Source organism: Conger conger, chromosome 16 (assembly GCF_963514075.1).
Source record: "Conger conger chromosome 16, fConCon1.1, whole genome shotgun sequence".
NCBI lineage: Eukaryota > Metazoa > Chordata > Actinopteri > Anguilliformes > Congridae > Conger > Conger conger.
The window spans coordinates 12,404,816-12,418,599 of record NC_083775.1 but is presented as its reverse complement, the minus strand read 5'-3'; positions in this window follow the sequence as shown (position 1 = coordinate 12,418,599).

Below are 13,784 nucleotides of genomic sequence, written 5' to 3'. Positions count from 1 at the left end.
CGCCGTATGCCCAAGAACAGAGGAGAAATAATACTTTGTTTTTGAATCTGACCAACCACTCAGATGGTGTCTCTGGCCTTCACCGACACTCTGAGATCTTCACGGCTTTGCAGGCGCGCAGCAGGGTGGACTGGGTGTACAGGGACCCAGGTTATCTCCCCAAACAAACATCACCGTTATCCTTGTCTACGTTCCAAGAGCGCTACCCAGTCCTTTAATCCCTCTCGCAAGCTTTGATCCCAACTTCCTATTCAAGGTCATCTGTCCCTTAAAGTTGGCTAGCTAACTGGCCACTTCCCCGGGAAAGCTCTGGCGTTTGTGGGACAAGATGCCTTGTTTACCTCTGTGGGCCAGTGCTGACTGGGCGCCAGGAGGTTATAGATAAAGCCCTTGCACTCGGGAAAGGGTGGTGCAATCTGTCCATATCCTGTGTTCTGTGAACGCTTTCTGCACGCAGCCCAGTTAGCAAAAGTCAGAATCTAGACCACTAGAGAGGTGTAAATGCAGGTTCATATATATTTTGACATAAACAGACTAGGCTAACCGCAATAGAGCTTGTGTTTTTCCTGGATATACCCTGGTGAAGTCATAGTCAACTTGAAAACTTTCATTTTTCAACCAAATGTCGCTTGGTTTTCAACCGAATCCTTTGATGGCATTTCACCAATTTGCAGCAAAGGCATTCTACTTGGGTTTACACAATGCAATCTTCACCGCCTCTCATTTTGTGGAGAAGCTGAGAGAATTGCTCTGGATTGAATCAAACGGTGACAGTGACATTTCCACCGTCACGCACAGTTTTGACAACTTAATGTGGGTGATCCCCAAACTGAGCATGCCCAGCTGTCTGGCAGGATATTACTTGTGCATGTTTGTGGGCGAGTCCTGGCCTCTCTCTGTCTGTCGTCAGTAGTTCTGCTGCAGACTGCAGGACTGCAGTGGCTTTTCACATCGACACAGGGAGTAGATGTTTCTGCCACAGGGAGGGAGAAGAGCTGCTGAATGATGTGGTGTGAGGGGGTGGAGTAGGTGCAGGGATTTGTGTTCCCCGATGTTTTGCGGGGTGGGAGAGTGTGTGGTCATCACAGTGGTAGCCCTCCCACATCACTCTGGGAGTCCATCAATACCACCCTGGGACAGTTCCCAGCTCAGAGTGGAAAGGCCTATTCGGTTTGGATGCTGAGAGAAATTTGAAAGAAAAAGATTAAAATACCCCCTATAACTCCGACTACCCCCCTCTCAACTGACGCATGGCAGTGGAGTGGAATCTTCCGAAAGAGCAGCGCCCCCTCACTCCCCTCCGTATGTCACCTGCCTGCACCACAGGTGTTATTATGGGATGGATTCCCCTCCGGATCGTCGGCATTCTCTCTTCATGCCGCGGTTTGCCCTGAACTCTGGCCCTTTACCCCCGGGGGGCAGAGAGCAGAGAGAGGGAGAGTGAGAGAGAAAGTGAGAGTGAGAGAGAGAGAGAGGGAGAGTGAGAAAGAGAGGGAGAGAAATTTTGAATTTAAAACTCCCCTTTATTTAGCCTTGAACACAATAATTACATTCTCAATAATGATACTAGAGAGAGAGAGAGAGTGCGAGGGACCATGAAGTCAGGGAAACGCAGAATGAAAGAGAGAGGTTGAGAGAAAGAGGTCAACGGAGGTGGAAAGGGAGGGAAACACAGAATGAAAGAGGGAGGTAGAGAGAAAGAGGGCAACAGAGATGGAGAGGGAGGGAAACACAGAATGAAAGCGAGGAAGAGAGAAAGAGGGCAACAGAGATGGAGAGGGAAGGAAACGCAGAATGAAAGAGAGAGGTAGAGAGAAAGAGGGAGACCCGTTCAGTTGGCGCTCGTGCGGCGGGTGCTAATTGGCCGAGAGGAAGGGTGTCTGCCAATGAGAATGAGCTCTTCCCCTGCTGCCAGGCCTCCACAGTGCCCAGATGTACTAATGCAGCCAATTACCGCCCTTACAGCCACCTGAGGCTTTCTGAGAAATGACGCAAGATGCCGCAGTTAAGGAACCGTAGTCACAGAACTGCAGTTAAAGCCCCACAGCTGGCCGGACAGGTGGGGAATGGAGACTGATTCATCATCTGGTGTAAATAAAAAAAGACATTTTTATCATATAAATTGGTCGTTTGAAGTCCAATTATGTGCTCGATTTTTGCCAGGGTTTTTTGGCATGTAGTATTTACAATATATATACAAAAAAGAGTAATGGAAACAAAAATGCTTGATTTTGAGTTTTTGAAAAAGTATGCTAATGTTCACTAAATTAGCTGTAGATACATACATGTCCATAGATAAAGACATATTATACAGTGACGGTTGGTTGAGTTTGAATGAGAATAGAATTAAAGCATTTTGAAAGCTGTGGTCATTGAATGTATTTTGTGTCAGAACAATGAAAAATAATTAAGTTTTGTCCACGTCGACTGCTGTTGTGCTAACTGCCGGAATAGTTTTTTCAAAAGTGAGCTTGGTACTAAGAAATGCTTGTAACCAATTGTAAAAAAAAAAAAAAAATGAACCACCATTTTGTTTGAGCAGCAAACAAAAGAACACCAGGCCATTACAACCACTGCTGGAACCAGGAATTCTCTGCATGACTGAAGTTCCTATGCAGTGCTGTCAGAGTGTTTTTGTAAATACATCAGACTGGCGGATTCGGCCAGGTGGCAGTAGATCATAGGCAATCTCTAGGCTCACGGTACCTATGGCAGTCTGTGACTTCCGCAGGGTATGAGGGATCCTGCCAGCTGCTGAATTAGCACAAGGATCTGTGTGTGTGTGTGTGTGTGTGTGTGTGTGTGTGTGAGTGAGTGTGAGTGAGTGAGTGAGTGAGTGAGTGTGTGAGTGAGAGAGAGAGAGAGAGAGAGAGAGACCCATAGGTCAGACACTCTGGTATGTCTGTGCTCAGCACCTGGTGCTCATAAGTATTTCAGAAGACATGAGCGGATTAGTTCCGCCTCTGGTTGGACCCGAACTGCACCCTCTGATCCTCCCACCCCGCCTGCACCCCTGCCCCCCTCCCTCTCACTCACAGGGGCCTGAGTGGGCCCTCCCCAGGGGGCCATTACCACTTGAGCCCCATACATACCTCTTCTGGTAGGAAAACGGCGCCTCCCCCATTTTGACACTGCACTTCATGGCCTACCTGCAGCCCCACGCTCCCATGCCGGCACACAGGACGGGCCGTGGTCTTAGCCCAACGCTGTGAAGCTCATGGGGGTTTACATGACGGAGGCGAAGAGTGTGGATTTGGGCTGGTCTTGCCCCGACCGTGGCAGATGCTCAGATAGTCACAGAGCTCTCGTGATCTCGGCTAAGAGAGAGTCTGTCAGACCTTACCCAGAATGGGGCTGCAAGCTTTCTTTTCTGAAAATACCGCTTCAGTTTTTGTGGTTTTATATTTCTTGCGCATTGAAAGTAAGGGAATTTGTTCAAATGCGGGGATTCATGGGGAAAGTTGTGAAGATAGCTGGGGGTAGAGGACTGGAAGGCTTATAATGTACAAATGCACAAACGCTTCAGTCTCTGCCCATGAGCCGGAATGTGTTTAGAGAAGCCTGCTGATAGGGACTGCTCAATATTTCCACTTGAGGAGAGGTATTGTGATGTGAGCCAACATTTCCAAAACCTTTCCCCCTGAACAAGAGGCATATCTGAGACATTTTTCGGCACAGTTTAAAAATGGAGCTGAAAAGCATGTTAGCAGTTTGAAAAGTATTGCTGAACAAAATGTACCTTTCCCAGCTGTCCTGACCTTTGTGAGACCTTTGACCCTCAGTGAGGTTCTGTCACCAAGAAAGAAATCGCTCTGGACTGCCAAGGTTAGCTCCTCCACTCCCTACTCTACCCAGAACACCCTGCCCTACCCAGCTCTCCCTACTCTACCCAGCACTCCCTACTCTACCCAGAACACCCTGCTCTACCCAGAACACCCTGCTCTACCCAGAACACCCTGCTCTACCCAGCACTCCCTGCTCTACCCAGAACACCCTGCTCTACCCAGAACACCCTGCTCTACCCAGCACTCCCTGCTCTACCCAGCACTCCCTGTTTTACCCAGAACACCCTGCTCTACCCAGCACTCCCTCACTCAGTGAGCACTTTATTTGGTATTTATTAGACTTATTTTTTAGACATATTAAGTCTTCTGCTGCTGCAGCTTATCCACTTAGAGGTTTGACACATTGTGTGTTCAGAGATGCTCTTCTGCATACCACTGTTCTAATCCATGGTTATTTGCATTACTGTGACCTTCCTGTCAGCTTTGGGTAGAGCATTCTCCTCTGACGTCTCTCATCAACAAGCCGTTTCTGCCTGCAGAACTGCTGCTCACTGGATGTTTTTTCCATTCTCTGCAAACTCTAGAGACTGTTGTACGTGAAAATCCCAGAAGATCAGCAGTTAGTCTGAGATACTCAAACCACCATGCCTGACAGCAGCAATCCACCACACTTCTTCCCCATTCTGACATTTGGTCTGAAACACAGCTGAACCTCTTGACCATGTCTGCATGCTTTTATGCATACAGTTGCTGCCACATGATTGGCTGATTACATATTTGCATTAACAAGCTGGTGTACAGCTCTACCTAATAAAGTGCTCATTTACTGTATATTTATACACTGGGGGTTCGATCCCACACGTTAACCCCTATTGCTCCTGACAAGCTGATTGGTACCTTGCATGGCAGCCTATCGGGGTTGGTGTGAGTGTGAGTGTGTGTGTGTGTGTGTGTGTGACTGGACCAAATTAGAGGCATCAGTTGTAAAGTGCCTTGGATAAAAGTGCTATATAAATGCAGTTCATTTATCACTTGGCCAAGGTGGAAAAGATGGCCTATCAATAAAGACAAGATGTGATGAATCGTGATGGAAGCAGATTTAAAAAATAAAGTATGTCGCATGCTTCCGCTCCAGAAAGCCCCAAAAAAGTGCAGCTGACACTCTTGTGATTACGTAATCTCGTTACACCCTCTTCAGAATATTCGCATAACAGCAGTCGATGGAAACACACACAGATTCGCATTTTCTTTTGCCAACTTTCCGGAAATTTGCTCAACATTTGGATGGAAACTTAACTACAGTCAGAATTCGATACCACCCCATAGAGTGCATCCACACACGGGATCAGCACGTTAGCTGGATGCGCCACCTAGTAGTCTCCCCCAGGAGCTCTCCTTCATAAACCACAATGCTGCGGGGGTTCACACGCCTGCCAGGGCGAGAGGGGGGTCTGTCAGCCCCGGGGGAACTCCAGTTGCCTGTGGTGAATCACCACTACTGCTTATCTGCCAACAGCCATTTAACTCATTCTGTGAGAGACGGGCCAACTGGCACTGGGCTTCTACCCGCAGAACACAGTGTGAAGGAGCATATTTCTCCTTCTGCTGCTGCACTTCAGCCCAAAAACACTTTTGGGGGGGGCTCTCGTTTTGGTTTTGGGGGCCCACATCTACAGTAGATAATTCCCCAAAAGTGCTCAAAATTGAAGCTTAGCATCATTCCTGTAGTAATACAGTTCCCTCCATTTTGCTGTGTGAGGTTGTACTGGCACTGTATTTACTTTCCTGTTGAAATGTCAATCATTTATAAAGGCCTGCAGTACTGTAGAATGTGCATGATGATGGTGATCATAGTTACATAGCACATATGGGAGGGGCAGAGGAAGGCAAAGACGCAGGCACGCACACACACACACACACGTATACACCAGTGAATCCAGTCCAGTGAATTTGGCCCATCTCTGGGATCTGTCACTTGTATTCAGGAATCTAAGACAACAGTCCAAGGGCCTGTGAGATCACTGACTAATTCCCATAATGCAGCAGGAACCACCAGCCCACACTGCAGCTTCATTAGATATACAGTGGGAGCAATAATTATTTGATCCCTTGCTTTTGTAGGTTTGCCCACTTACAAAGAATGGAACTGTGTAGAATTTTAATCATAGGTACATTTTAATATTGAGAGACAGAATATCACAAAATAATCCACAATAACAACATCATATAAATTTTATAAATTTAATTTCATATTTTCACATGAAATAAGTATTTGATCCATAGAACAATAGGACTTAATACTTGGTGGAGAAACCTTTTTGGCAAGCACAGAGGTCAGACGTTTGTTGTAGTTTTTCACCAGATTTGCGCAGATCTTGGGAGGGATTTTGGTCCACTCCTCTTTGCAGATCCTCTCCAAATCCTTAAGGTTCCGAGGCTGTCGCTTGGCAACTCGAAGCTTCAGCTCCCTCCACAGATTTTCGATAGGATTTAGGTCTGGAGACTGGCTAGGCCACTCCAGGACCTTAATATGCTTCTTTTTGAGCCACTCCTTTGTTGCCTTGGCCATATGTTTCGGGTCATTGTCATATTGGAAGACCCATCCACGACCCATTTTCAGTGCTCTCACTGAGGGAAGGAGGTTGTCGCCCAAAATTTCCTGGTACATGGCCCCATTCATCCTCCCCTCGATACGGTGAAGTCGTCCTGTCCCCTTAGCTGAGAAACACCCCCAAAGCATAAGGTTTCCACCTCCATGCTTCACAGTGGGGATGGTGTTCTTGGGGTTGTACTCAGCATTTCTCTTCCTCCAAACACAGCGAGTCGAGTTGATGCCAAATAGCTCTATTTTGTAGCCTGTACATGTGCCTTCTTCAGCAGAGGAACCTTGCACGCGCAGCAGGATTTTAATCCTTCACGGTGTAGTGTGTTACTGATGGTTCACTTCGTGACTGTGGTCCCAACTGCCTTCAGGTCATTAACAAGCTCCTCCTGTGTAGTACTGGGCTGATCCCTGACCTTTCTCATGATCATTGATATCCCACGAGGCAAGACCGAGGGAGATTGGCGGTGACTTTTTGTTTCTTCCATTTTCTAATAATTGCTCCAACAGTTGTTAACTTCTCACCAAGCTGCTTCCTTATTTTCTTGTAGCCCATCCCAGCCTTGTGCAGGTCTACAATTTGGTCCCTGATGTCCTTAGACAGCTCCTTTGTCTTGGCCATGGTGGAAACATTGGAATCTGATTGATTGTGTGGACAGGTGTCTTTTATACAGCTACATAACGATGTAACGAGTTGACACACGTGTTTTGGGTAATGAGTTGAGATTAGGAGTGCTTCTTAATGGAAAACTAACTGGTCTGTGGGAGCCAGAATTATTGCTGATTGGTAGGGGATCAAATACTTATTTCATGCAAAAATACGATAATAAATTTATAAAATTAATATGATGTTGTTATTGTGGATTATTTTGTGATATTCTGTCCCTCAGTGTTAAAATGTACCTATAATTAAAATTCTACACAGTTCCATTCTTTGTAAGTGGGCAAACCTACAAAATCAGCAAGGGATCAAATAATTATTGCTCCCACTGTATGTAGATATATTGTCAGATTAATCTACAAGGTCCAAGGCCTGATCTTTGTTGTATTGTTAGCACTTGAATCTATACTTCCCTCTCGGGTTAAGATTATGCACTTTGTTGTATGTCACTCTGGATAGGGGCTGCCAAATGCCTATAATGTATAATGTAATGTAAATGTAGATAGATAGATAGATAGATAGATATCTAAAACATTTGTTAAAAGTGTCATTTTTGAACACTCCTCCATGTCTGTGCTACTTTCAACACAGGGATGTTAAAAAGTCTCCTTTTGTAACACAATAATTGTGATTTGTAGCACAAACAGTGTTTTGTATTTTAACACGTCCTTTCTGAGAGCGTATATTGATAGATAGATTGAGGCCTTAATCAACTGAATTATTTTTGTATAGTTAAAGACACTCTGGTAAAACACACACACACGCACGCACACACACGCACACCCATGCACACACACACACACACACACGCACACACACACACACACACACACACACGCACACACATACACACCTACATACACACGCTTGTATCATTAAAGACACGCTGGTAAAACATGCACACAATAATGAGGCCTAACTGGAGAAATAGTTGAGGAGCACATCTACGAATTAGGATGCATTAGTGAGCTCTATATTTGTCAGCTTAGGAGCGATGGGCTCCTTGGGGAAGACAAAATCATTATAAATCCACTAATTCAGGCACTCGTCGGGGCCGGGGACAGTGTCCCATACAGCCTTACTCTTATCACGTTCACATGCTAACATCTCTATGGAGACCGCTGCATTCAGCGCTGCGACACCCACCAGACTGTGACAGATAGACCACAACAAACAAAAACCAGAAAAGAAGCGGGGATGAAAGAGGGAGCGTCTATTCACGGAGGAGAGGAAGAGAGCGCGTGATGGATGGAGCCACCTGCCCCTATTCTCCGCCCCCTTCCTTTCACTGGCGCCCTCTGACCCCGCCCACTGTGGCCGGGACCCTTGCCCATTCATCACTGTGCCATTGGAGGAGGGGGGGTGGGGCGGGGATCACCCCAAACCTCACTGTCCGGGCCTCCACGACAGACCACAGAACCACCGGACCCCATCTCCCTACCCCACCCCACGGTCTACCCCACACCACTGCACCATGGACCGGACCCCCAGAATCACACCCACATCTCTGTCTGCTCTCCCTCTCCTGGACAATGGGCCACATGCTCAGCTCGCACTAATAAAACGTAGGTTTCTCAAAAGAGAAATCAATCAAGAAAGTAAACGATCTGCACAACGTGACTTGCTCAACAAAAACAGACTGTTTGTTTTTTCATTAACCCCCTACACAGAGCTCTCTGCCCCCCATCCCAGGCCTGGGACACTCAGGGGACAGGGGAGTGCGGAGGGCATGTGATTGATGGCGCCCCCATTTCCAGCAGCAGGAGTGCAGGTCTTTCTCCCATCCTTTTATTTGTCATTCCATCACAGAGACCTGTCGCCAGGGGGATACGGTGTGGTCTGGGCCAGCGTTGTGTCATCATTAACCTCCTGAGTCTGACTCCTGTCTCTGTCTCTGTCTCTGTCTCTGTCTCTGTCTCTGTCTCTGAGTCTGACTCTGTGTCTGTCTCTGTCTCGGTCTCGGTCTCGGTCTCGGTCTCTGAGTCTGAGTCTGAGTCTGACTCTGACTCTGACTCTGACTCTGTGTCTGTCTCTGTCTCTGTCTCTGTCTCTGTCTCTGAGTCTGTCTGTCTCTGTCTCTGTCTCTGTCTCTGTCTCTGTCTCTGAGTCTGACTCTGAGTCTGTATCTGTGTCTGAGTCTGACTCTGAGTCTGTGTCTGAGTCTGTCTCTGAGTCTGTCTGTCTCTGTCTCTGTCTCTGTCTCTGTCTCTGTCTCTGTCTCTGTCTCTGTCTCTGAGTCTGTATCTGTGTCTGACTCTGTGTCTGTCTGTCTCTGACTCTGTGTCTGTGTCTGTCTCTGAGTCTGTCTCTTACTCTGTCTGTGACTCTGTCTCTGTCTCTGACTCTGACTCTGACTCTGTCTCTAACTCTGAGTCTGACTCTGTCTCTGACTCTGAGTCTGACTCTGTCTGTGACTCTGTCTCTGACTCTGTCTCTGTCTCTGAGTGTGTCTGTGACTCTGTCTCTGAGTCTGTCTGTGACTCTGTCTCTGAGTCTGACTCTGTCTCTGTCTGTGACTCTGTCTCCGAGTCTGACTCTGTCTCTGTGTTTGTCTCTGAGTCTGTATCTGTCTGTGACTTTGTCTCTGACTCTGAGTCTGTCTCTGACTGTGTCTGTGACTCTGACTCAGTACACCGTACACCGTCAGCCCTCACTCTGTATTTCTATTTCTCATGTTTTTATTTAAATGAGGGAAGCAGGCAGGGTCACAGCTAGACGTAGGGTCACAATGCACAATGTATGAATGAAACTCCCAACCGCGCACAGGAATTCCTGAGTCTGACTCCTGTCTCTGTCTCTGTCTCTGTCTCTGTCTCTGAGTCTGTCTCTGACTCTGACTCAGTCTCTGACTCTGTCTCTGTCTCTGTCTGTGACTCTGTCTCTGTCTCTGACTCTGACTCTGACTCTGACTCTGACTCTGACTCTGAGTCTGTCTCTGACTCTGTCTCTAAGTCTCTGAGTCTGAGTCTGAGTCTCTGACTCTGAGTCTGACTCTGTCTGTGACTCTGTCTCTGTCTCTGAGTGTGTCTGTGACTCTGTCTGTGACTCTGTCTGTGACTCTGTCTCTGAGTCTGACTCTGTCTCTGTCTGTGACTCTGTCTCTGAGTCTGACTCTGTCTCTGTGTTTGTCTCTGAGTCTGTATCTGTCTGTGACTTTGTCTCTGACTCTGAGTCTGTCTCTGACTGTGTCTGTGACTCAGACTCAGTACACCGTACACCGTCAGCCCTCACTCTGTATTTCTATTTCTCATGTTTTTATTTAAATGAGGGAAGCAGGCAGGGTCACAGCTAGACGTAGGGTCACAATGCACAATGTATGAATGAAACTCCCAACCGCGCACAGGAATTCAGATTAAGACAGAGGCCACTCTATTGATAATTAACACAAGGTAAATGGACTGAGCTTCTCCCACATTTCCCCCACCAAAACCATAGCCGAGTAATAGCATTCATAGCAACGCACTGCGCATTCCCTCTAGATTTTAAACCTATTACAGTCAAGATGATTTTATTGGAAATCAGTTCTCTCTCTGGACCTGCTCTACACAGCCTGATCCAAACATCAGTTGTTTGGCTGTGCCATATGTGCAGTTATACTGTGAAAGTTCCCTTATCTAAGTACACTTGTGCAGTCTTTAGTAAAATTTAGAAAATTTGTTACCTCAGTGTTTTTGCCTAAAAATAAGATTTACTTTGCTTTAGAAGACTCTGTTCTGATGGAAAGTCACATTGATGAAATAATCGCAGGCAAAAGCAGCATATGGGCAGAACAGATGTGTCTGCTTGATCGGACATGCATGCTTTTTAAATAAGTAGATTGTAAATCGTGAAATTGGAAGAGGAGAAGTGGGTGCTTTCCTGGCCTTGCTAACTGTGCTTCATGGTAAAGTCTCTCCAACCTTCACTCCCACAGTTTTGAACTGTGTTTTACGAGGCTGCCGATCACATATAACCGCTGATGGAGAGTCTGGTTTCAACAACCTCAGATTGGGTGCAGGTGACATATGGTATCAATGACTGTTCTGAACCACCCACGGTGCTTTGCCAATGGTTTAGAAAGCCTTTTGATTGGTTCACTTTCTTCTTTGATTGATAGCACAGAGAAGCTCTGCCTATTGGATAATGAAGTCTCATTCCCCATCACTATGTAAAGTCAGAACATTCGTGGGTCAGTATGAAATGATCAAAGCTATAATCCGCTGCAATCTGGCAACCAATGTAAGTGAACTAGGAAGTGACACCAATTAACTTAAATAAAAGATGAAAAACATGCCCAGTATACACCAGTCAGGCAAAAGGGAGGTGTGTAACTTTGTATTCCCCAGTGCAACACAGTAGTTCTCTAAAGGTTTTTCACAGGCACTTAAGGTATATAACTGATTAATGGCAAAAATATTCGCCCAACACTTGTAACCCATAATCGTTAGATAGAGATAGATCACTACATTTTGCTTTTGCATTTATATAGTGCTTATCTATATAGACACTCAAAGCACTTACAGCAATGAGAGGAATGCTCACCTCAACCACCACCAATGTTTAGCGCCCACACACCAGCTGAGATGGAGAGGGAGAAGTTCTTGCAGAAGTTGAAACAATGCTGCTGTTTGTGTAGTGGGAAATGTGTATATTTCAGGAATGTGCAGTCGTCTGCATCTCTATTTTCTACATCCTGGGCAGGAAAACGACGGGGAGGTGTATTCCAGGGCACCTTGAAATCTCTGCTGAGCAGCTATGAGGCATTGTGATGGTGTGGTAGAGGAAGGAGTAGAGGAGGAGGAGGAAGAATATGTGAGCTGAGAGGGCATCCCCTACTCTATGGTTTTCCTGTAGCCTTGGAGGCCTTCAGGACCTCGGACAGCAGCAGTTGAGGTTGCTGGCTGAGGTTGATTGGGTGGTAGTCTCTCATATAGACATGCAGAGCTGAGGTTGATTGGGTGGCCGTCTCTCATAGACATACAGAGCTGAGGTTGATTGGGTGGAAGTCTCTCATAGACATACAGAGCTGAGGTTGATTGGGTGGTTCTCTCATGGACATACAGAGCTGAGGTTGATTGGGTGGAAGTCTCTCATAGACATACAGAGCTGAGGTTGATTGGGTGGAAGTCTTTCATAGACATACAGAGCTGAGGTTGATTGGGTGGAAGTCTCTCATAGACATACAGAGCTGAGGTTGATTGGGTGGTTCTCTCATAGACATACAGAGCTGAGGTTGATTGGGTGGAAGTCTCTCATAGACATACAGAGCTGAGGTTGATTGGGTGGTTCTCTCATAGACATACAGAGCTGAGGTTGATTGGGTGGAAGTCTCTCATAGACATACAGAGCTGAGGTTGATTGGGTGGCAGTCTCTCATAGACATACAGAGCTGAGGTTGATTGGGTGGTTCTCTCATGGACATACAGAGCTGAGGTTGATTGGGTGGAAGTCTCTCATAGACATACAGAGCTGAGGTTGATTGGGTGGCAGTCTCTCATAGACATACAGAGCTGAGGTTGATTGGGTGGTTCTCTCATGGACATACAGAGCTGAGGTTGATTGGGTGGAAGTCTCTCATAGACATACAGAGCTGAGGTTGATTGGGTGGCAGTCTCTCATAGACATACAGAGCTGAGGTTGATTGGGTGGTTCTCTCATGGACATACAGAGCTGAGGTTGATTGGGTGGAAGTCTCTCATAGACATACAGAGCTGAGGTTGATTGGGTGGAAGTCTCTCATAGACATACAGAGCTGAGGTTGATTGGGTGGAAGCCTCTCATAGACATACAGAGCTGAGGTTGATTGGGTGGAAGTCTCTCATAGACATACAGAGCTGAGGTTGATTGGGTGGAAGTCTCTCATAGACATACAGAGCTGAGGTTGATTGGGTGGAAGTCTCTCATAGACATACAGAGCTGAGGTTGATTGGGTGGCAGTCTCTCATAGACATACAGAGCTGAGGTTGATTGGGTGGAAGTCTCTCATAGACATACAGAGCTGAGGTTGATTGGGTGGAAGTCTCTCATAGACATACAGAGCTGAGGATGGGGCTGCAGTCGGGCAGCAGTCTTCTCTAGGCTACTGATAATTGATTGATAACCAGCCCAGGTGTTTCTCATGGCCTTCATTAGGCCTGTTAATAAAGGCTTGTGCTTTGACGGAGACGTCTATGGACAGATGTCCCCCCTCCCACACACACACGCACAGTTTTTTCGCTGGTGCTATGCCACAGAGGACTACTACATGTCAGGCCTATGGCTCCTGCCGGCCTTGTCTGCGTCAAGAGTCAACCATAACCGTCAAAGTTCTCTCTGTCAATCTGCAGTTGCATGGCTGTTTTGCATCCATGTTCCTGGGTCACAGACAGCCATATGTATGTCAGGAAAATTATGATGGAAAAATAGGTTTTGTGTGTCTGTGTGTGCGCGTGTATGTACACGTACGGTAGAATCATGTTTAAAAAACATGGGCAGATCTCAGCTCCAGACGGGCTGAGACACGGGGCGGTGAAAGAGAGGTCTGTTCCGCTGTGCTAGGAGTGGGGTTCTCAACCATTCTCATGCTAATCAAGTAAATCTGCACCCCCAAACTCCAGCACATTCTGCTGAAAGGCATGTGGTCTTTTCTGACATAAATTACCACACACTGTATTGTAAACACAAACACTACGACATCTACTGGTCAGAAGGGGGAACAGCGTTTCTGAAACAGCACTGCAGGGCTGTGTCCGAAACCACTTACTTGCCCACTATTGAG